The sequence below is a fragment of the Moschus berezovskii genome, chromosome X (genome assembly GCF_049115385.1).
Source record: "Moschus berezovskii isolate FMDL1 chromosome X, NW_MosBer_1.0, whole genome shotgun sequence".
Taxonomy (NCBI): domain Eukaryota; kingdom Metazoa; phylum Chordata; class Mammalia; order Artiodactyla; family Moschidae; genus Moschus; species Moschus berezovskii.
Window position 1 is genome coordinate 56437707 of NC_142488.1, and position 24197 is coordinate 56461903.

At 41.4% G+C, this 24197-nt stretch overlaps 1 long non-coding RNA gene across 1 annotated transcript; it reads right to left on the reverse strand.

Annotated features, from left to right (window-relative positions):
* Positions 1-1698: 1698 nt before the first annotated feature.
* On the reverse strand, positions 1699-8877 carry LOC129534850 (uncharacterized). Its single transcript, XR_008681503.1, has 3 exons — positions 8741-8877; positions 7603-7708; positions 1699-3047 (listed from the first exon to the last, which is right to left on the reverse strand). It is a non-coding gene; the product is annotated as an uncharacterized LOC129534850 (long non-coding RNA).
* Positions 8878-24197: the final 15320 nt, after the last annotated feature.

Below are 24197 nucleotides of genomic sequence, written 5' to 3' on the forward strand. Positions count from 1 at the left end.
TAACAAACCCACAGCCAAACAGCATACTCAATGGTAAAAGGTTGAAAGCTTTTCCTGTAAGATCAGGAGCAACATAGAGGTGCCCACTCTCACCACTTCCATTCAACAAAGCACTGGAAGTCCTGGACAGAGCAATCAGGCAAGCAAAGAAATAAAAGTCATCCAAATCATTAAGGATGAGGTAAGATTTTCTGTTTGCAGATAATACAATCTAATATATAGAAAACCCTAAACTCCAGCAAAAAAAACACCCCACTAGATCAACAAATTCAGTAAAGTTCCAGGATATAAAATCAACATACAGAAAACAATTGAATTTATATACACTAACAACAAAACATCTGAAAAAGGAATAAAGAAAATAATCCCAATCACAATAACATCAAAAACAGTAAAATACTTATGAATAAATTTGACCAAGGAGGTGAAAATCTGTACACTGAAAACTACAAGACTTTATGAGAGAGACTGAAGAAGACACAAACAAATGGAAAGATATCTTATGTTCACAGATTGAAAGAATTAATATTGTTAAAATGCGCATATTACCCAAAGCCATGTGTAGATTCAACAAAATCCCTATAAAAATTCCAATGGCATTTTTCACAGAAATAGAAAAAACAATCCTAAAATGTGTATGGAGATACAAAAGACCCCAAATAGCCAAGGTAATTCTGAGAAGGGAGGATAAAGCTAGAGGCATCGCACTTGCTGATTACAAAGCTACAGTAATTAAGGCAGTATGTTACTGGCATAAAAACAGACTACTGGAAAAATGTAGACTACTGGAACAGAAGAGGGAGACCAGAAATAACCCCTCATATGCACACTCAACTAATACTTGACAAAGGAGCAAAGAACATTCAATGGAGAAAGGATGGTCTCTTCAACAAATTATGAAAGAATGAAATTGGACCCCTACCTTACACTCGTTGTTCAGTCACTAAGTCGTGTCCGACTTTTTGTGACCCCATGAACTGAAGCATGCCAGGCTTCCCTGTCCTTCACTATTTCCCAGAGTTTGCTCAAACTCATGTCTATTGAGTCAGCAATATCATCCAAGCATCTCACCCTCTGTCTCCCTCTTCTCCTCCTGCCCTCAATCTTTCTCAACATCATGGTGTTTATCAATGAGTCAACACTTCGCATCAGGTGGCCAAAGTATTGGAGCTTCAGCTTCAGCGTTGCATCAGCCCACCCAGTGAATATTTAGGGTTGATTTCTTTTAGGATTGACTGATATCATCTCCTTACTGTCCACGGGACTCTCAGTTGCCAGCACCACAATTTGAAAGTGTCAATTCTTCAGCACTCACTTCAAGCTTACACTACTCACAAAAATTAACTCAAAATGTTAAGATTAAAGGCTTAAATACAAGACTTGAAACCATAAAGCTCCTCAAGGAAAACTTAGGGGAGGAGCCCTTTGCCATTGGTCTTGGCAGTGACTTTCTGGGTATGACAGCAAAAGCACAAATAATAGAAGCAAAAATAAATGAGTCTACATCAAACTGAAAAGCTTCTGCATAGCAAAGAAAACCATCAACTAAATGAGAAAGTCACCTATGGAATGGGAGAAAATATTTTCAAATCACATATATGATAAGGGGTTAATACCTAAAATATATAAATAATGCATAAAACTCAATAGCAAAACAACAACAATAAAAGACAAATAATCAGATTTTAATATGGGAGAGAGAAAATGAATAGACAGTTTTCCAAAGACGTACAAATGGCCAACAGGTGTATGAAAAGATGCTCAACATCAAATACAAATCAAATACAATCGATACAAATTAAAACCACAGTGAGATAGCACCTCACACCTGTTAGAATGGCTATTATCAAAAGACAAGAAGAGATAACAAGCGTTGGTGAGGATGTGGAGAGAAGGGAACCACAGTGCACTGTTGATGGGAATGTAAATTGGTACAGCCATTATGGAAAACAGTGTGGAGTTTCCTCAAAAATTAAGAATAAAACTACCATATGACCCAGCAATCCCACTTCTGGGTATATATCCAAAGAAATGGTAATCAGGATCTCATATAGATATCTACACTCCCATGTGCATGTTACCTACAATAGGCTAGATATGGAAGCAACCTAAGTGTCCACCATCACCAGATGAAAGCATAAATTAGATGTGGTATATCCTTTTGTGTGTGTGTACAGACATATTACTTAGCCATTAAAAAAGAATGGAGACTTGCCATTTGCAACAACATGAATGAACCTGGATGATACTATGCTTAGTGAAATAAGTTAGACAGAAAAGGATAAATACTGCATAGTATCACTTATACATGAAATCTAAAAAAGTCAAACTCAGAGAAACAAAAAGTAGAGTAGTGTTTACCAGGGACTGAAGGTGGGGAAAATGGGGAGATATTGTTCAAAGGCAACAAACTTCCAGTTATAAGATGAATAGGTTCTGGGGATCTACAGTACAGCACAGTGATTACAGCTACTGTTACTGTATCCTATACTTAAAAGCTGCCTAGAGAGTCAATTTTAAATGTTCTCACCACAAAAAGGAAATGGAAACTATGTGACAGGATGGAAGTGGTAGCTAACCTATGGTGGTAATCAGTTCCATTTCCCAGTATACGAATGTATCAAATCAACATATTGTACACCTTGAATGTATACAATGTTATGTGTCAATATATCCCAATAAAGCTGAGGGGAAAATCCTGCCTAGGATAGGTGAAGAAAGGCTTAAAGAAAATCACAATGCAATTTATACAGCAAAACTTTGATGAATGTCATTATATTTCAGGAGTATTCTTGCTCAACGAAGGAAGCCGTAGACAAAGTCAATAGACATTAAAAAAAAATTGGGAGAAGATATTTTAAATGTCTAACACCAAGCAGGGTATTTACCTAGTATACACAAATGAAAGTGAAAGTCACTTAGTCATGTCCGACTCTTCACGATTCCATGGATTGTAGCCTGCCAGGTTCCTCTGTCCATGGAATTCTTCAGGGAATTCTACTGGAGTGGATAGCCGTTTCCTTCTCCAGGACTATATACAAGGACTCCTGCAAATCAATAACCACAACAAAAGATAGTTAACAAGCTGTTCACAAATGAGATGCTAAGAAACATATGAAGAGATATTAAACTTATTGATATTTTGAGAAATGCAAGGTAAAACAACTCTGATATTTATACCCACAAGATTATCATACATTGAAGACCTCAGTCATGACAAGTTTTGGCAAAAATGAGAGACAGAGGAGATCCATTCCCAGTGGGTGACAGCAGTCTTTTGAGAGTGCCATCTGGCACTATTTATTTAAATATAAGTTAATACTACAATTTAGAAATCTGAATCCTAAGCAAATATCCCTGAGCAAATCTTGTCCTCACAGTGAACATAGATGAGGACATCTATTTGTTTGGAGGCAGCCTGGGTGTCTGACACTGGTGGACAAGCACTGTGAAAGATTAAGTAGTATATGGATGTATCTTGAAAATACAAACTTCACAAAAGAGAAAGAATCCAAGTAACTGTATGACCAACACCATTTGCATTAATCTTTTAATTAATAAACTTCTTTTGCAGTTTTAGGTTTGTGGAAGATTGATCAGATTATACAGAGTTCCTATATACCTTGTCTCTCCATGGCTCACAGTTTCCCCTGTTGACAAAAATTCAGTTAATAATCAAGTTAAGAAGAAAAAAAGGAAATTTTATTCAAGCCAAACAAGATTATAACCCAAGAAGAATTTGCTTCTTAGATTCTCAGAAAGCTCTGAATTCTACCTGTTAGGAGTCAAAGTTTTGAGACAAAGGATTGTACATCAAAATGACATTTTAATATTTTACATAAAGTGTATTCACTGAGGTTACATAGTCCAGGTAAACATGTACTAAGCGAACAGCAAGTCACTAATGACCCCTTACAGAGTTGGGAAAGAATGTTATTCTTTAAAAAAAAGTTACATTGCTAGCATCAGAATAAAGGAAAAAAATTGATCTTTATAGTTAAACAGGCACTTCTATCTTTTAGGTGCTCTGACTAACGCATAATGTAGGTGTACACTGAACATTAAGGAGGGAAGGAGGAGCACTGAACAAACAGAGAATTTGATATTTAATTTTTCTTGTCCTGCCTTAAAATATCAATTTAATCTCATCACCTCTGTTATTAATGCCTTGCATTGTGCTGTTCAGTCGCTAAGTCGTGTCCAACTCTGTAACTCCATGGACTGCAGCACAGCAGGCTTCTCTGTCCTCCACTATCTCCTGTAGTTTGCTCAGAATCATGTCCATTGAGTCGGTGATGCTATGTAACCATCTCATCCTCTGCTCTCCCTTCTCTTTTGGTCCTCATTCTTTCCTAGCATCAGGGTCTTTTCCAGTGAGTCAGCTCTTCACGTCAGCTGGCCAAAGAATTGGAGCTTCAGTATCAGTCCTTCCAATGAATATTCAGTGTTGATTCCTTTAGGCTTGACTGGTTCGAGCTCCTAGAGGTCCAAGGGACTCTCAAGGGTCTTCTCCAACACCACAGTTCAAAAGCATCAATTCTTCAGCACTCAGTTTTATTTATAGTCCAACTCTCACATCCACACATGGCTACTGGAAAAACCATAGCTTTGACTATAGGGACCTTTGTCGGCAAAGTAATGTCTCTGCTTTTTAATATGCTGTCTAGGTTTGTCATAGCTTTCCTTCCAAGGAGCAAGCATCTTTTAATTTCATGGCTGTACTCACAGTGAAAAATCATCTGCAGTGATTTTGGAGGCCCAAAAAATAGTCTCTCACTGTTTCCACTGTTTCCCCACCTGTTTGCCATGAAGCAATGGGCTGTTGCTGTTATTTTTATTGTTAGAGATACCAAGAGAACATTTCATGCAAAGATGGGCTCAATAAAGGACAGAAATGGCATGGACCTAACAGAAGCAAAAGATATTAAGAAGAGGTGGCAAGAATACACAGAAGAACTGTACAAAAAAGATCTTCACGACCCAGATAATCACCATGGTGTGATCACTCATCTAGAGCCAGACATCCTGGAATGCAAAGTCAAAGTGGGCCTTAGGAAGCATCACTGTGAACACAGCTAGTGTAGGTGATGGAATTCCAGTTGAGCTATTTCAGATCCTAAAAGATCTGTGAAAGTGCTGCACTCAATATGCCAGCAAATCTGGAAAACTCAGCAGTGGCCACAGGACTGGAAAAGGTCAGTTATCATTCCAATCCCAAAGAAAGGCAATGTCAAAGAATCCTAAACTACCGCACAATCGCACTCATCTCACACACTAGTAAAGTAATGCTCAAAATTCTCCAAGCCAGGCTTCAACAGTTCATGAACCGAGAACTTCCAGATACTCAAGCTGGTTTTAGAAAAGACAGAGGAACCAGAGATCAAATTGCCAACAACCAGTGGATCATTGAAAAAGCAAGAGAGTTCCAGCAAAACATCTACTTCTGCTTTATTGACTATGCCAAAGCCTTTGACTGTGTGGATCACAATAAACTGTTCAAGAGATGGGAAAACCAGACTGCCTGACCTGCCTCTTGAGAAATCTGTATGCAGGTCAGGAAGCAGCAGTTAGAACTGGACATGGAAAACAGACTGGTTTCAAATTGAGAAAGGAGTATGCCAAGGCTGTATTTTGTCACTCTGCTTATTTAACTTTTATGCAGAGTACATCCTGCAAAATGCCGGGCTGGATGAAGCTCAAGCCAGAATCAAGACTGACAGGAGAAATATGAATAACCTCAGATATGCAGATGACACCACCCTTATGGCAGAAAGTGAAGAACTAAAGGGCCTCTTGATGAAAGTGAAATAGGAGAGTGAAAAAGTTGGCTTAAAACTCAACATTCAGAAAACTAAGATCATGGCATCTGGTCCCATCACTTCATGGGAAATAGATGGGCAAACAGTGGAAACAGTGACAGACTTTATTTTTCTGGGCTCCAAAATCACAGCAGATGGTGATTACAGCCATGAAATTAAAAGATGCTTCCTCCTTGGAAGAAAAGTTATGACCAACCTAGACAGCATATTGAAAAGCAGAGACATTACTTTGCCAACAAAGGTCCATCTAGTAAAGCTATGGTTTTTCCAGTAGTCATGTAGGGATGTGAGAGTTGGACTATAAAGAAACCTGAGTGCTGAAGAATTGATGCTTTTGAACTGTGGTGTTGGAGAAGAAGACTCTTGAGAGTCCCTTGGACTGTAAGGAGATCCAACCAGTCCATCCTAAAGGAAATCAGTCCTGAATATTCATTGGAAGGACTGATGCTGAAGCTGAAACTTCAATACTTTGGCCACCTGATGTGAAGAGCTGACTTATTTGAAAGACCCTGATGCTGAGAAAGATTGAAGGCGGGAGGAGAAGGGACACAGGATGAGATGGTTGGATGGCATCACCAACTCAATGGACATGAGTTTGAGTAAACTCCAGGAATTGGTGATCGACAGGGAGGCCTGGTGTGCTATAGTCCATGGGGTAGCAAAGAGTCGGACATGACTGAGCAACTGAACTGAACTGAATATGTGAAATATGCTGATAAAATTTACACATTTGGAAAAGGGCTCTCAGTTCCATTACTGGTCTGCTGTGAGCTTAGTCGCTCAGTCATGTCCAACTCTTTGTGACCCCGGACTGTATAGTCCATGGGATTCTCCAGGCAAGAATATTGGAGTGTGTAGCCTTTCCCTTCTCCAGGGCATCTTCCCAACCCAGGGATCAAACCCAGGCCTCCCGCATTGCAGGTGGATTCTTTACCATCTGAGCCACCAGGGAAGCATATGGAAAACTAAGCAAACGCTTAGTCAGACAATTACTAGCTGTAGGAAAAACCAGAAGATGAGCAGGAAAGAAAAATTACAACATGGCTCAGTTCTGACTAGTTTACATAGTCAAAATAATAAATACTGACCATAGGTCTAACCAAATGACACAAACATGTAGAAGTGTGGAACTTGGGAAGTGAGGGTGTGATGCACAAAAGAAGGCTAGCTTCTTATCTTCCATGGTGGAAAGACAGAAGATAACGCCTTCAAGAGAAAGAACTAGCAACGTATGTGTATAATTTAGAGATGGGAGGTAATGCAAAAGAGATCAGGTAGCCACCTGTGAATTCAACCAGAGTTTCTGGAGCCAGAAGGAGGGTCCTACAGCCTTCAGTATGGTGTCTGGCCCAGGGGCTCCACAGACATTCAGAGGAGCCTGGAGAGATAGTGTCCATATGGTCAGCCATTCAGCATTCACCCCACAGAATTTAACCATGAACTAGATAGCAGATGGTGTCAAGGAATTACTAACTTTGTTAGTTTTCACAATCGTTTTGTGTTTATGTTAAACAAATAATAGGAAAACCTTGAATGAACTTTTTGGCCCACCCAACACTTATGGCTGAAATAATAACGTCTTGGATTTTCCTTAAAAGCACTCTAGCAAGGGCAAGGTGTACTGGTGTCTGCAATTCATGTTGCAATGCATTAGTAGATAGGATGGATGGGCCTGGGGTTGGACCCCAGATGGAGCAGGCAGATGAGAGCTAGAGCCTTTAAATCCAGGTTTGCGGAATCTCCCCACACTCAGCCTTTATCAGATTTGAGAAATTAAGTGTACCTGTGGTTTGTTGGTTCCTGGCCCTGATGCCATGTGCCAAGGGCCGGCTTCTGGGGTGGTAGAGATGGTCAGGGGAATGGCTCCATCTCCTTCCCCAACACTCTTCCTGTGGGTACCAAAAGGTAATGTTAGATCTGGGCCCCCTAACCAGGACTGAAGGACAGTGTAACCACTGTCAGGATCCAGAGTCCACCTGCTGCACTGAAAAGGGGGCAGCTGTGGCAGGTGGGCAAGCAGTGCCAGGCTCTGCCTTTTATTGCCTCAGACTTTGGGCCTGCTCCTACTCCTTGGCCTCCTTGGTCTCCTCGGCTGATGCTGAAGTGGTGGAAAGCAAGTGAGTTCTGCAGCATCCCCAACCCCCAAACTTGGGCAGCTTTCCCAGGCTTCCAGCAGATCCTAGATGGAGCCCAGCAAAGGAGGAGTGATGAATCCTTTTTAAAGAAAGTGCCTCTCGACCCGCTGGCAAGTGTGGCCTGAAAGGGAGGCCAGCTGGCATTCTGCAGGGGTGCTATTTCTTCATACCCTTTCCAGATAGATCAGCTTCAGAGCAGATGAAAATGAGCCTGTGCCTTCCTTGTCCCAGGCGGTGAATGGCCCACCTCGTTTACATGCCCCGCTGTTCTCCTGACTGGGCAAGACCTATGGCAGAATCCAGGTCTACCTGGGGCAAGCAGATGTGGTGCCAGCGAGGATAATCACAGCACCAGTTGGACCCCTCACTTTGCCACTTATCTGTCCTCTTGATTCTTTCTGGGCTGGAGCACAGGGATTTCAGGTTGTGCCCTGGTTAGGGGAGCCATGCTGAGCCCTAACACTAGGAATGCGAAGGGGAGTAAGATGTTTCATGAGTCCCGGTGAAACTCGTGGACTAGAGAGAGAGAGACGATCAAGGTGACAGGACAGTGCTATGATGGGAGCACAGCTGTGGGTTTCACCCATCCCTGGGATATGTGAGGCTCCTGGATGAGAGGGAGCAGAGAGATGGGGTCTGCAGGGCAGGCCTCCGCCTCCATTCACCCCACCGAAGTCCCTATGAGGAACAGCCCACCCTGCCAGTGGGCAGGCTCAGGAAGAGTGGCTCAATGAGACAGAGCCTGGGGGTGGACAGGCACTTACCCATGTCACCATCAAAACCCACCTTCTGGTAATGTCTGATGCTGGCAGGTGCAGGTCTGACGGCCACACCTGGGCATGGGAATGTGAAGTTCAGGACTTGTGGCTTGGAGGCCTCATGACCTGGCTTCTCAGCTCTTTCCACCACTCTTCCTGTGGCCTTCCTGTTGTGCTCTCTGTGCTTGGGGTGGGATGACTCACTCCACTTAGCTTCCTCCATCCTGGGCAGAGGTTGGAGTCTGTTACCAGGCTCTCCAGGCAGTTCTGGTACTCAACCCAGGGCCTCAGCCTCACAAGACCCTGTGAGCAGAAGAGAGCTGGGTCCAGGGGATCAGTGCACACAGTAGGGCTTGGGTTCGAATCCTGGCTCTGCCACTTGGCCACATGTGAGCTCCTTGCTGTGCTGATGTCTCTGGGTCTATTTCCCCATGTGTAAGATGACATAAGTCGGTGAGGAAACTGCCTGCGATGCAGGGGACCTGGGTTCGATTCCTGGGTTGGGAAGATCCCCTGGAGAAGGAAATGGCAACCAGTTCCAGTATTCTTGCCTGGAAAATCCCATGGACAGAGGAGCCTGGCAGGCTACAGTCCATGGGATTGCAAGAGTTAGACATGACTCAGCGACTAAACCACCACCAAGATGATATAACACACCTACCTATTGGGGCCACCCCGAGACTGAAATGAACCAACTCCCACAGCACCTGGCATTCCCAGGTGTGCCTTCATTGTGTGTTTTCTGCTGCCACCATCTGCTGAGACATCTGACTTGGGTCTCTTCTCCCACTCCCAATGACATAGGGTCATTTACAATTTGCATCTACAGTTTGCGATATTTACAAGTATTAAATTCCTAACCAGTCTCAAGAAAAAAAAAAAAAAGATTGGTGGGTAGAGGGATGCAGACATCTAAGCAAATATAGGAAAATGTTGGACTTCCCTGTTGGAAAAGTGGATAAGAATCCACCTGCCAATGAAGGGCACATGGGGTTCGATCCCTGGTACAGGAAGATTCCACATGCCATGGAGCAACTAAGCCCGTGAGCCACAACTACTGAAGCCCAACACGTGTGCCATAGAGTCAATGCTCCCCAACAAGGGAAGCCATTGAAATAAGAAGCCCGCACACTGAAACGAACAATAGCCCCTGCTCACCAAAACTAGAGAAAAGCCCACTTGAAGAAATGAAGACCCAGTGCAACCAAAAGTATAAATTAAGTAAATAAATTATATATTAAAAAGCATTAAAGCCCAGTCAAAATGGAGCAGAAATTTCTTTAAAAATATAGCAAAATGAAAAAAATATATAGCAAAATGTTATTCAGATAAAGCAGACTATTGATAAAGTAAATATATTAAAATGTTAATTATAGAATCTAGACAATAGGCACATGGGTATTCGCTGTACAGTTCTTTGAACTTTTGTAGATATTTGAAATTTGTCATAATAAAATGTTGGGGGGGAAATGCCAACAAAAAAGATATCACAGAATATATGAAACAGAAACAGCAAATGGTTAACATTTGTTAGAGCTGGGTAACAGTTCAGAGGCACTCTTTATACCATTCTCTCTATTTTGTGTACGGTTGAAATTTTCCAAACTACAAGGATTTTTAAAAATTTTCCTGGGATGAAACTTGAGGACATTATGCTAAGTGAAATAACCCAGTCAAAAAAAAAATAGTGCATGATTCCACTTATATGAGATACCTAGAGTAGAAAAATTCATAGAGACAGACAGTAGAAGGGTGGTTGCCAGGGGTTGGTAGTGATGGGGGGTGGGGAGATGGGGTTCTAGTGTTTAATGTGTACAAAGCTCTAATTTTGAAAGATGAAAAAGTTCTGGAGACTGGCTGCACAAAGATGTGAAAATACTTAATATTACTATGTACACTTGAAAATTATTAAGATGGTAAATGTTGTGTGTATTTTACCACAATTAAATTTTTTTAAAGTTTCCATTTACTGGGCAACTATATTGTGGGGGCATCTGATCTGGTGACAGTGCTAGATACAATAAGCAAAGTTCAGTGAATATCAACTCTAGATTTTTAGTCATTATGAAATACTGGAAATACCACGAAATTCTGAGTAAAATTAACAAGTTTCGATTCCAGTTCTTTTTATGTGTAAGACTAGTAAGAAGTTGCTTTCTTTTTACATATCTTAAAGATAAGTATGAAAATTCTTCTCACTAAGTCAAAGACATTTCTATACAAAGAGTAGAAAATTTACCATCAGTGCTCTGGACTTGAGGAAAATATTTAACAAAATTCTCTAACCTTACGATAGAAATCTCAGCATAGGAGGAAAACAGTATCAAGTAATGACTCTTGCAACATATGCATAAAACGGAAGATGACTGGGCATTTAGGATAAACATTTTCAATCTCTAAGGGGTACTTTTGAAATTTTGGTGCTGGAGAAGACTCTCGAGAGTCTCTTGGACTGCAAGGAGATAAAACCAGTCAATCCTAAAGGAAATCAGTCCTGAATATTCATTGGAAGGACTGATGCTGAAGCTGAAGCTCCAAAACTTTGGCCAAAGAGTCAGACAAAACTTCAATCAGTCAGTTCAGTCGCTCAGTCGTGTCCGACTTTTTGCGACCCCATGAACTGCAGCACGCCAAGCCTCCCTGTCCAGCACCAACTCCCGGAGTTTACCCAAACTCATGTCCATTGAGTCGGTGATGCCATCCAACCATTTCATCCTCTGTCATCCCCTTCTCCTCCCGCCTTCAATCTTTCCCAGCATCAGGGTCTTTTCAAATGAGTCAGCTCTTCGCATCAGGTGGCCAAAGGATTGGAGTTGCAGCTTCAACATCAGTCCTTCCAATGAACACCCAGGACTGATCTCCTTTAGAATGGACTGGTTGGATCTCCTTGCAGTCCAAGGGACTCTCAAGAGTCTTCTCCAATACCATAGTTCAGAAGCATCAATTCTTCAGCACTCAGCCTTCTTTATAGTCCAACTCTCACATCCATACATGACTACTGGAAAAACCATAGCATTGACTAGATGGACCTTTGTTGGCAAAGTAATGTCTCTGCTTTTTAATATGCTATCAAGGTTGGTCATAACTTTCCTTCCAAGGAGTGAGCATCTTTTAATTTCATGGCCGCAATCACCATCTGCAGTGATTTTAGAGCCCAAAAAATAAAGTCTGTCACTGTTTCCACTGTTTGCCCATCTATTTGCCATGAAGTGATGGGACCAGATGCCATGATCTTAGTTTTCTGAATGTTGAGCTTTAAGCCAACTTTTCCACTCTCTTCTTTCACTTTCATCAAGAGGCTCTTTAGTTCTTCTTCACTTTCTGCCATAAAGGTGGTGTCATCCACATATCTGAGGTTATTGATATTTCTCCTGGCAATCTTGATTCCAACTTGTGCTTCATCCAGCCCAACTTAGTGACTGAACAACACTATAAAGGAAAACCAGTAATAGCTCTGGACTCAAAGATTTTTTATTAAAGTAACATTATATATATATATATGTATATATACACACACAAACACACCTAAATATACAGAAGGCCATTTGACACAAAAGTATAGTTAATGAGTTCTTATGAACTTTGTAACTGCTGAATTCAAGAAGAACTTTGTCACTCACTCCAGAAGCCCCATCCAATTTCAACCTACTAACCATTACCCTGACCTTATAACAATTACTTTCTGACATTTCTTTATCATTATATCCCACAAGTATACATCCTAAACATTGTAGTTTAGTCTTGCCCATTAAAAAACACTGTTAAACTTTTAAAATCTTTTACTGTCAAGTTTCTCACTCAAGTCTAGATTTTCCACAGCCATGATTTGAGTGATAGCACATATTTCACTTTCACACATGTGGTGCAGTGTGTAGAAAACCTACCATACTCCTCCTACATATGCCTCCTGTACTCTCACACTACTAGCACACTCACATTTCTGACATCAGATACGTGGTTTTTTTTTTTTTCTCCCACACCAAGCAATTTTCTGTAACACCAGCCAGATGTCCTACAGTTTAACTCAATTCTGACAGTATCGACTTGGATAGAGTGTCAGATCCCACAGGTTAAGGGCTCAGTCCCAGGATTCTTCAGATGCTAGTCACATGTGCAAGTCTCTGTGCTTCCTACCAACCAGCTATAGCTCAGAAGTTCCCATGATGCCCTCCTTGGATTTGATTAATTTGCTAGAGTTAATTTGCCAGTTTACTCACTGCATACCAGTTTATTTTAAAAGGATATGATAAAAGAAACAAATGAACAGCCAGATGGAAGAGATGTATAGGGCAAAGTATGTGTGAAGGGGCGCTTCCCTGTCCTCTCCCTGCACCTACACGTGTTCATCAACCTGGAAGCTCTCTGAATCCTGTACTTTGGGGACTTTTTTATGGAGCCTTCATAATATAGGCATGATTAACTCCATTTTCAAGCCCTTTCCCCTATCTAGAGAATGCAGGGTAGAGCTGAGAATTCCAAGCTTCTAATCATGACTTGGTCTTTCTGGTGATCAGCCCTCATCCAGGAGCCTACTTAAAGCAAAAGGTACTACTGTCACCAAGAAAATTCTAAAGGATTTAGGATCTCTGTGTCAGGAACCAGGGTCAAAGACCAAATATATATATATATTATATTCTGTTATATATAATATATATATATATATTCTGTTATTTCACATGTAGTTCAGTATACTTCTCCATATTCTGTATCCTGCAAATTGTCAAGTGAATGCAGAGAACCAGATGTAGTTCAGGTTTGATCTCTTTAGCAAGATTTCAGGTAGCTGCATGTACTCTCATCAGGGGCACCTAATGTCCAGTTGTCATTCTTTTTGTGATGTTAGCAATCAAGATGCTGAAAGCCTTGATTCATTCAATAGTGGTTGAAAAACGGTGACATTCAAATTCTGAAGCTTCTTTTTCATTTATTAGTTGCAATACTTTTTACAGAGTTGCTTTTATTCATCTGTCACTTGTTTACCAATGCTACAGTTCATAAAGGAAAGGCAGGACAAATGTTTTATTCTTTTCCTTTTATTTATCAGTTTTCAAGAGAATGATTTGGTTCCCTATCATCCTTCACAGGTTACGACTTTATTAAAGATCATTCTGAACTCACTCATTTAAACATATTAGATGGGTTTCAGTCAAATCGCAACTAGTATCTTCTCAGATTGTCTCATCTGAGACCATGACCCTAGTAGACCTTGAACATTTCCTCACCATTGATGACAAGATTCCAGATTCATCTTGTGCATTTCCAGTCCCAATCATTTCTCTGAGAAATTCTGGTTCCTTTTCATGGGAAATGGCATTTCAAGGCCACAATCTGGATGGCAGGGTTGCTCATTACTACTGAGTTGGTCACTGTTTCTAGGCTTCATCAGTCAACAGATACTAGAAAGTACATACATACAAACACACAGCATTCTTTTTCTTTTAATAAACCATCTTCTGAGATCATACCGATACCTGTAATTCAAATTCAGGAATATAGATTGGTTTCTTGGTGGGTTTTGTTTGTTTGTTTTTTACTAAATCTCTTCTATTGTATTTGTCTTTCCTTTCTTCTATACCAAAAATACAGATTCTGAAAGATATAGAGGATGATAGAATTATAATAGCTCATAATTATTCATGCACTCTACCCCGCTGTGTTAACGGTTCAACCCAGGATCACCTCACATTTGATAACTTGCTAGAAAGACTGACAGGATCGAGCATATAATTGTATTCACAGTTAAGCTTTATTACAGCACAAGGATATGTGAGAGAATGAATGGACAAGGGGAAGAGACACAGGCAGTCTCAAGAATGCCATGGAACAGGCTTCCTTATGCTGTCTTCCTCCCACAATGGGTCCTGTAGAGCTCGCTGTTCCTTAGCAATGAACACACAGCAACATGAAGCCATTAGAGACTCAGTGCCCAAGGTTTATATTAGGGGCTGTTGCTAGGCACTCTCTGCCTAGCACATACCAAAATGCCAGAGTCTTGGCAGGAAAACAGGTAATATAAACCATGCTGTTTGTATAACAACCTGGGCTAGTGAGCTATCCTTATCAATTCATCAATAATGGAAATGCTCCCCAAATGCAAGTTCCCAGCCAAGGGCTAACCTTCCAAGCAGGCCTTTCGAAAGATACCAGTCTCAGGCCTACTCTGTTAATCCCTTTCTGGCTAGTACACCCCTTGGTCCTTAGCCAAGACAACTTTACAACAAAATTATCAGTAGGACCCCATGCTGCAGGGTGAGACCAACCTCCAGTGTAACCTCACTTATACCCCCTAGAGGCTTTAGATTTCACCAGTTAAAATAAATCCCACTGACCACAAAGCTCTATCTTAGAAAGCCAGGTGGCTACCTCCTTAAATTTCCATATGAACTCTTTTTTGCCTGACTCATGGCATCCATTCAGGCACACCACTAAGTAAGCAGAAGCTGAGCTGAAAGTCTTCCATGCTGAGGGCAGGGGATATTCAGGGCACATGTACAGGAAGTGCAGTCCCAGAGGGTCACGTGACACCCCTGGAAACAAAGCTCACAATTGTTAGGGCGCACCAAGCAGGACATACATTGGGCAGGCAGGACAGCTCCCCAGAGCTCCCATGTGGCCTCCCACCCAGGGACCTGCCCCTCTGGGTCTCCCCGTCCAATTAGAATAATTCATTTGAGGTCTTGGTCTCAGGACAGACATTAGTAAGAATGAGCTAACAGGTTTCCCAGTGCGGCCTCCCACCCAGTCCAATCCAAATAATCCAGTCTAGTCCTTGGTTTTAGAGGGACTGCCTGAAGGCAACCAGTTTCCACCATTTGGCTTGTCCTGTTCATTCCTCCTGTGGACTACAGTTCGAAGTGCTCTGCAGACAAAGTGTGGGGATCTGGGGTCACTCCTGTAGTCTTATAGTCTGAGCTCTGTCAGGTGTGACAGGTGCCTCAGCAGACAGTTTGCATTCAAAGTGCTCACACCAGCTTGGAAAGGAAACACCACAGGGCATCTGTGTTCAAGAAGAAGGGAAAGTTTCCAGGAGCAATTCAGAAAAAAGAAGCACATTAAGGCCCTTTCTACTCCCCAGCTTGTTTTTCTCCAGGGTTGCGACATCAGAGTGTCTCATTCAGTAATCATAGCCTGACATTTCCCAATCACCCTCCTCCAGACCTTTTGTCTGGAAGGGCTCTATGCAAGAAGGAAACCCATTTTCCCAGGGAAATATTTTTATACAATTTAACCAGAAAGACACATCACGTTCAGGAATTGGTCAGGAAGAATCCTCAACTTTCAATCATTTTTAAAAATGGGGTCACATAACCTCCCACTCATTTAACCTTGATTATCTCTCCAGTGAGTAACCTAGGGGGAAAAAAAGCAATCCCTTGCTGGGAACAGCTGTATTTAATAATCAAAAGCTTTGTTACGAGTGTGTGCAGCAGGAGAGAGATGAGACAAGTAGAGTCAGGCTATCAATTCATGGTAAAAACTACAAATCTTTTGGAAAGTGGAACACAGCAACTCAACAGCAGTGAGACACCACTGGCGGGGAATCACAAGTCCCATCTGCATGGAGTTGAGTGGGGAGAGGTCACACTCCCTGTGATGTCCTTGCAGACTTCAACAGTAACCACAAATTAGCCCTACAGTTAGTCTCTGTTGGGCTTCCCTGATAGCTCAGTTGGTAAAGAATCTGCCTGCAATGCAGGAGACCAGGTTTGATTCCCGGGTCGGGAAGATCTGCTGAAGAAGAGATAGGCTACCCACTCCAGTATTCTTGGGCTTCCCTGGTGGCTCAGCTGGTAAAGAATCCACCTGCAATGCGGGAGACCTGGGTTCTATCCCTGGGTTGGGAAGATCCCCTAGAGAAGGGTAAGGCTACCCACTCCAGTATTCTGACCTGGAGAATTCCATGGACTACAGTCCATGGGGGACACAAAGAGTCGGACACAACTGAGCAACTTGCACTCACTCACTTAGTCTCTGTACCAGAGATATAGAGCCTATTAACAGCTCAGTTTCAAAGAACAAGCCCTTTCCCCTCAGCATGTGTATGATGATCAAATATCATATTCAGTCAGTGTCCATATTTTCATAGTTTATGGCCCCACAGAGACTGTCTGAAATAAGCAACCGTTTCAGAATCTGAGTTCTGTTCTTTGAGATGCAATTTCAGTTCAGCACAGCTCACAGTGAGGCTGAGACAGCTGCAGAAGACAGTTTCAGGTTTCAGCTTAGTCAGGCCCAGGCCATTAGGATCTGTGAATCCAGGATTTTTTAAAAGCCAGCGGCTTTTCTTAGGTAGCAGCAAAGCCACGAGCAGGAAGGGCCAGACAACTGTGTTCTCAGTCCGAGTGACAAGCAATGGTTTCCTAAAAGCCCTTCTTTTTTTATTGAAGTACAGTTGATCTATACTATTGTGTTAGTTTCAGGTTTGCAGCAAAGTGATTCAGTTGTGTGTGTGTGTGTGTGTGTGTGTGTGTGTGTGTTAGTCGCTCAGTCGTGTCCCACTCTTCGTGACCCCATTGACTGTAGCCCACCAGGCTCCTCTGTCCATGAAATTCTCCAGGCAAGAATACTGGAGTGGGTTGCCATTCCCTTCTTCAGGGTATCTTCTTGATCCAGGGATCGAACCCAGGTTTCCTGCATTGCAGGCAGATCCTTTACTGTCTGAGCCACCAGGGAAGCCCATATATAAAAATAGATTTTTCAGATTATTTTCCATTTTAGGTTATTTTAAGATATTATAGTTCCCCATGCTGTATAGTACATCTTTGTTGCTTATCTATTATACTTGTAGTAATTTGTATCTGCTAATCTCATATTCCTAATTTATCTCTCCCACCGTTTGGTAACTGTAAGTTGTTTTCTATGTCTGTGAGTCTGTACCTGTTTTGAATTAGATTCATTTCTGTTATTTCTAAAAGCTCTTTATATCTTGTCAGTTTTAGAGTCCAAACAGACTCACTCAAAAATATGTATATTGGGCTAGAAAACCAGCAGTCTCTGCAGGCCAGGCAGTTCATTCAACAAGAGTACACTAACAAACTAAAAGCTGGATTTCAAATCTCCAAAAGCACATTTCCATATGGAGACTGCCTCTATTTTCAAGTTGTCTCTCTTTTTCCAGAGGTTTTAAATAGGGAAAAAGCATTCATTTTGGGGTCTTGTTCTGTTTACAATACTGAAATAGTTTAAATTGTAATCACGAAAAAACAAGGGAACTATGATCCATGAACACTTTTTTTTCCTTTGTAGCTTTCCCTACAGAGATCAGATCAGGATGATCTGTCTAGCACTGATGAATAAGGCATATAGCATTTTATATAACCTTTTATCATATGCCTGGATGTTATATACATAAATACAAAGTCTTTTAAAAATTCCTCACTTGGACCTGGAATGTATTACGCTTAATAAATCAGACAAAAAAAGACAAATATTGTATGTTATCGCTTATATGTGGAATCTAAAGAATAAAACAAACTAGTAAATATAACAAAAAAGAGAAAGATTCACAGAGAACAAACAACTCGTGGTCACCAGTGGGGAGAAGGAAGGAGGGCAAGATAGGAATAAGGGATTAAGAGGCACAAATTACTATGTATAAAATAAACTACAAAGACATATTGTACAGCACAGGAAATACAGCCAATATTTTATAATAACTAAGTGAAGTATAATCTATAAAAGTTTTGAATCACTATGTTGTATACCTGAAATAATATAATATTATAAATCAAGTATACCTCAGTATTTTAAAAGGTAGGCAAAGGATATGATCAGACCATATAAAAGCACAAATCTCCCTTTTTTTCCTCAAACCCCTAGCTATAAAATCAGCATTTATGGGGTTAACATTACAGCTGCCTAGAGATCCAGGCTGCAACTTAAGGTGGGGATGTAGTGGAGCTGAGGCAGCTGCTAAGCTGAAGAAAAGCAGGGTAGCTTTTTGTTGTTTATTTCACTCATCTTTTTCCCTTCTGGCTTATCTAAAACCTTACTCCAGTCCTGGGACCTGATTTAACTATTTCCCTTCCACTTGGAGGAGAGAGCAATACAACCTTTTAACATTTTTGGTCCACCCAAAGCCTTCAGGAATTTGGGGACCCTTCCCCTCCTACCTGGAGGAGAGAGCAGCTACAAACTCATTTTTATTGCCTTTAGTTCATATGAAGCTAATTTGGGAAGGATATTTGGGTCCTTTCTCCTCCCACTTGGAGGAGAAAACAAAAACCAGAGTCATCAGCTGAGTTGCTCTTTTTCCTCCTTTTAGCTAGCCTAGCCAAAAAGAGCCAAGGGATGGAGCAAGGCAACTCCTATGGTTGGATTTACCATTTTTCAAATTCAAGAGGGAATTTGCCTCTCACAAGAAATGGCAACTCAGTTGCTGTAGGTAACCCCATAGCCATCCAGTCACCAGGGTTTTGTCACCACCCACCACCCACCTCCCTTTTTCTCTCTCTTCCTAAGTTATGCTGTAGCCATATTTCAGTGAGTCAGTGTCTCTCTATTGAGTCCCTACTGCCACTACTGCCACCACATCCGGTGATTCACTGCGACTCATACCACAGGGACATAATTGTGTTTGCAGTCAAGGTTTACAACAGCAAATAGATATGTGGTAGAATCAGTAAAGGAGAAATACACAGGAGGATGCCCTACACGGATTTCCTTATGCTGTCTCTCTCCCATAAGGGGTCACACAGAGCTTGCTGTTCCCTCAGCGATAAAAACACAGCATTACGTGCGTGTGTGATGGTTCTGCCTGGCGAAGCCAATTACACTCACCACACAAGATCTTTCCTGGGACTTAGTTAGTCACCAGGCACCCTCAGCTGAGTATGTACCGAAATTCCAGATTCCCAGAAAGAAAGCAGAAGTTTGGCATAAACCACATTGCACAAACAGTACAGGCATAGTGGGCCACACTTTTCAGTTAGGTAATAGTGGGAACTTTCTTGAAATCCAAGTTCCTAGACTCCAGCCAAGGGCAAATATTATGAGCAGGTCTTTCAAGGGACAGCAGTCTCAGGATTGCCATGTTAATCCCTCTCTAGGCACACATGTTATTCAGTCTCAGGATAACAATAATACCACCAATAATATTTCCACCACTGATATAATTACCAAGAATAGTTAAAAATTTTAAATAGGGTCTCCCCATTCTCTCTCATATTTTTCATGAGAAAAATATTGTATTTCCCAAGTCATTACATTCTAAATGCTCCTTTGGAATGTTATTTGGTCTTAATTCTTAGTTCAGTGCTTACCACCTGTCTTTGGGTTAAAGATGCTAATCATTTTGGTTTTCCAAAGCTTGTTCTTTAATAGATTCCTTATGAAGGACATATATGGACAACATTCCTTGAGCTCGTGCGTGTCAATAACATTTTGTCCATGTCAGTTATGGTTGAAAGACAGTTTTTCTTGGTATAAATTCTTGGATCATATTTTCTTTTCTTATTCTAGCTTAAATGTTACTCTACTTTATTCTGGCATAAAGGGTTTCTAGTAAAGTCTGATGACTATTGAATTTTCTTACCTTCATAAGTCACTTGCTATTTTTGTCTAGATGATACAAATATCTTTATCTTTAAATAATTTATGAGACTATGACTTCAGTTCAGTTCAGTTCAGTTCAGTCGCTCATCGTGTCCAACTTTAGCGGTGGTCATTTTGGGTAGATATCCTCAGGTACATGTTATTGTTTCAAATATATTTTTCTGTAGCTCCCACCTCCCAGAGATACCAACTACATATCTATTCAGTTCAGTCACTCAGTCATGTCCAACTCTTTGCAACACCATGGACTGCAGCACACCAGGCTTCCTGGTCCATCACCAACTCCCGGAGCTTGCTCAAATTCATGTCCATCAAGTCGGTGATACCATCCAACCATCTCATCCTGTCAGCCACTTTAGCTCCTGCCTTCAGACTTTCCCAGCATCAAGGTCTTTTCAAACGAGTCAGTTCTTCCCATCAGGTGGCCAAAGTATTACAGCTTCAGCTTCAGCATCAGTCCTCCCAATGAATATTCAGGACTGATTTCCTTTAGGCTGGACTGGTTGGATATCCTTGCATGCCAAGGGACTCTCAAGGGTCTTCTCCAACATCACAGTTCAAAAGCAACAATTCTTCGTCACTCAGCTTTCTTTATAGTCCAACACTCACATCCATACATGACTACTGGAAAAAACATAGCTTTGACTCAGTTCAGTTCAGTCGCTCAGTCGTGTCCAACTCTCCACGACCCCATGAATCACAGCACGCCAGGCCTCCCTGTCCATCACCAACTCCCGGAGTTCACTCAAACTCATGTCCACAGAGTCGGTGATGCCATCCAGCCATCTCATTCGCTGTCTTCCCCTTCTCCTCCCGCCCCCAACCTTTCCCAGCATCTGAGTCTTTTCTAGTGAGTCAACTCGTCGCATGAGGTGGCCAAAGTATTGCAGTTTCAACTTTAGCATCAGTCCTTCCAATGAACACCCAGGATTGATCTCCTTTAGAATGGACTGGTTGGATCTCCTTGCAGTCCAAGGGACTCTCAAGAGTCTTCTCCAGAACCACAGTTCAAAAGCATCAATTCTTCGGCGATCAGCTTTCTTCACAGTCCAACTCTCACATCCATACATGACCACGGGAAAAACCATAGCCTTGACTACACAGACCTTGGTTGGCAAAGTAATGTCTCTGCTTTTTAATATGCTATCTAGGCTGGTCATAACTTTCCTTCAAAGGAGCAAGCGTCTTTTAATTTCATGGCTGCAATCAGCATCTGCAGTGATTTTGGAGTCCAAAAAAATAAAGTCTGACACTGTTTCCACTGTTTCCCCATCTATTTCCCATGAAGTGATGGGACCAGATGCCATGATCTTTGTTTTCTGAATGTTGAGCATGAAGCCAACCTTTTCACTCTCCTCTTTCACTTTCATCAAGAGGCCTTTGAGTTCCTCTTCACTTTCTGCCATAAGGGTGGTGTCATCTGCATATCTGAGGTGATTGATATTTCTCCCGGCAATCTTGATTCCAGCTTGTGCTTCTTCCAGCCCAACGTTCCTCATGATGTACTCTGCATATAAGTTAAATAAGCAGGGTGACAATATACAACCTTGACGTACTCCTTTTCCTATTTGGAACCAGTCTGTTGTTCCATGTCCAGTTCTAACTGTTGCTTCCTGACCTGCATACAGGTTTCTCAAGAGGCAGGTCAGGTGGTCTGGTATTCCCATCTCTTTCAGAATGTTCCACAGTCTATTGTGATCCACACAGTCAAAGGCTTTGGCATAGTCAATGAAGCAGAAATAGATGTTTTCCTGGAACTCTCTTGCTTTCTCCATTATCCAGCGGATGTTGGCAACTTGATCTCTGGTTCCTCTACCTTTTCTAAAACCTGCTTGAACATCTGGAAGTTCACGATTCACATATTGCTGAAGCCTAGCTTGGAGAATTTTGAGCATGACTTTACTAGCGTGTGAGATGAGTGCAATTGTGTGGTAGTTTGAGCATTCTTTGGCATTCCCTTTCTTTGGGATTGGAATGAAGACTGACCTTTTCTTTGTTGGCAAAGTAATGTCTCTGCTTTTTAATATGCTGTCTAGATTGGTCACAGCTTTTCTCCCAAGGAGCAAGCACCTTTTAATTCCATGGCTGCAGTCACCATCTGCAGTGATTTTGGAGCCCAAGAAAATAAAGTCTGTTACTGTTTCCATTGTTTCTCCATCTATTTGCCATGAAGTGATGGGATCAGATACCATGATCTTCATTTTTTGAAAGTTGAGTTTTAAGCCAGCTTTCTCACTCTCCTCTTTCACTTTCATCAAGAGGCTCTTTAGTTCTTCTTCGCTTTCTGCCATAATGGTGGTGTCATCTGCATATCTAAGGTTATTGATATTTCTCCTGGAAGTCTTGATTCCAGCTTGGGCTTCATCCAGCCCATAATTTTGCATGATGTACTCTGCATATAAGTTAAATAAGCATGGTGACAATATACAGCATTGACATACTCCTTTCCCAATTTGGAACCAGACCAGTTTTTGTTCCATGTCCAGATCTAACTGTTGTTTCTTGACCTGCATGTCCAGTTCTAACTGTTGCTTCTTGACTTGCATACAGATTTCTCAGGAGGCAGGTAAGGTGGTCAGTATTCCCATCTTTTTAAGAATTTTCCAGAGTTTGTGGTGATCCACACAAAGGGTTTGGCATAGTCAATGAAGCAGAAGTAGATGTTTTTCTGGAACTCTTTTGCTTTCTCTATGAGCCAGCGTATGTTGGCAATTTGATCTCTGGTTCCTCTGCCTTTTCTAAATCCAGCTCAAACATCTGGAAGTTCTCGGTTCACGTACTGTTGAAGCCTGGCTTGGAGAATTTTGAGCATTATTTTGCTGGCATGTGAGATGAGTGCAATTGTGTGGTAGTTTGAGCATTCTTTGGCATTGCCTTTCTTTGGGATTGGAATGAAAACTGACCCTTTCCATTCCTGTGGCCACTGCTGAGTTTTCCAAATTTGCTAGCATATTGAGTGAAGCACTTTTACAGCATCATCTTTTAGGATTTGAAATAGCTCAACTGGAATCCCATCACCTCCACTAGCTTTGTTTGTAGTGATGGCCCGCTTGACTTTGGGCTCCAGGATGTCTGTCTCTAGGTGAATGATCACACCACTGTGGTTATCCGAGTCGTGAAGATCTTTTTTGTATAGTTCTTGCCACCTCTTCTTAATATCTTCTGCTTCTGTTAGGTCCACACCATTTCTGTCCTTTATTGTGCCCATCTTTGCATGAAATGTTCTCTTTGTATCTCTAATTTTCTTGAAGAGATCTCTAGTCTTTCCCATTCTATTGTTTCCTTCTATTTCTTTGCATTGGTCACTGAGGAAGGCTTTACTTATCTCTCCTTGTTATTCTTTGGAACTCCACATTCAGATAGGTATATCTTTACTTTTCTCCTTTGCCTTTAGCTTCTCTTCTCTTCTCAGCTATTTGTAAGGCCTCCTCAGACAACCATTTTGCCTTTTTGCATTTCTTTTTCTTGGGAATGGTCTTGATCACTGCCTCCTTGATCACTGTATAATGTCAAGAACTTCTGTCTGTAGTTCATCAGGCACTCTGTCTATCAGATCTAGTCCCTTTAATCTATTTGTCACTTCCACTGTATAATCGTAAGGGATTTGATTTAGGTCATACCTGAATGGTCTAGTGGTTTTCCCTACTTTCTTCAATTTAAGTCTGAATTTGGCAATTCATGATTTGAGCCACAGTCAGCTCCTCGTCTTGTATATATATTAGGAAGCTTGATTTTACCTGTTCATTTTTCAGTCTTCTTTCCTCCTACTTTTCAGTTTGGATAGTTTCTATCTCTATGCCTTCAAATTCACTAATCATTTTTTCTGCTATATCTAATCTGCTGTTAATTCTATCCATTCATTTTTCATTTCACATATTGTAGTTTTTCACCTCCAGAAGTTTTATTTGGGCCTTTAAAGAAAAGCTTCCATA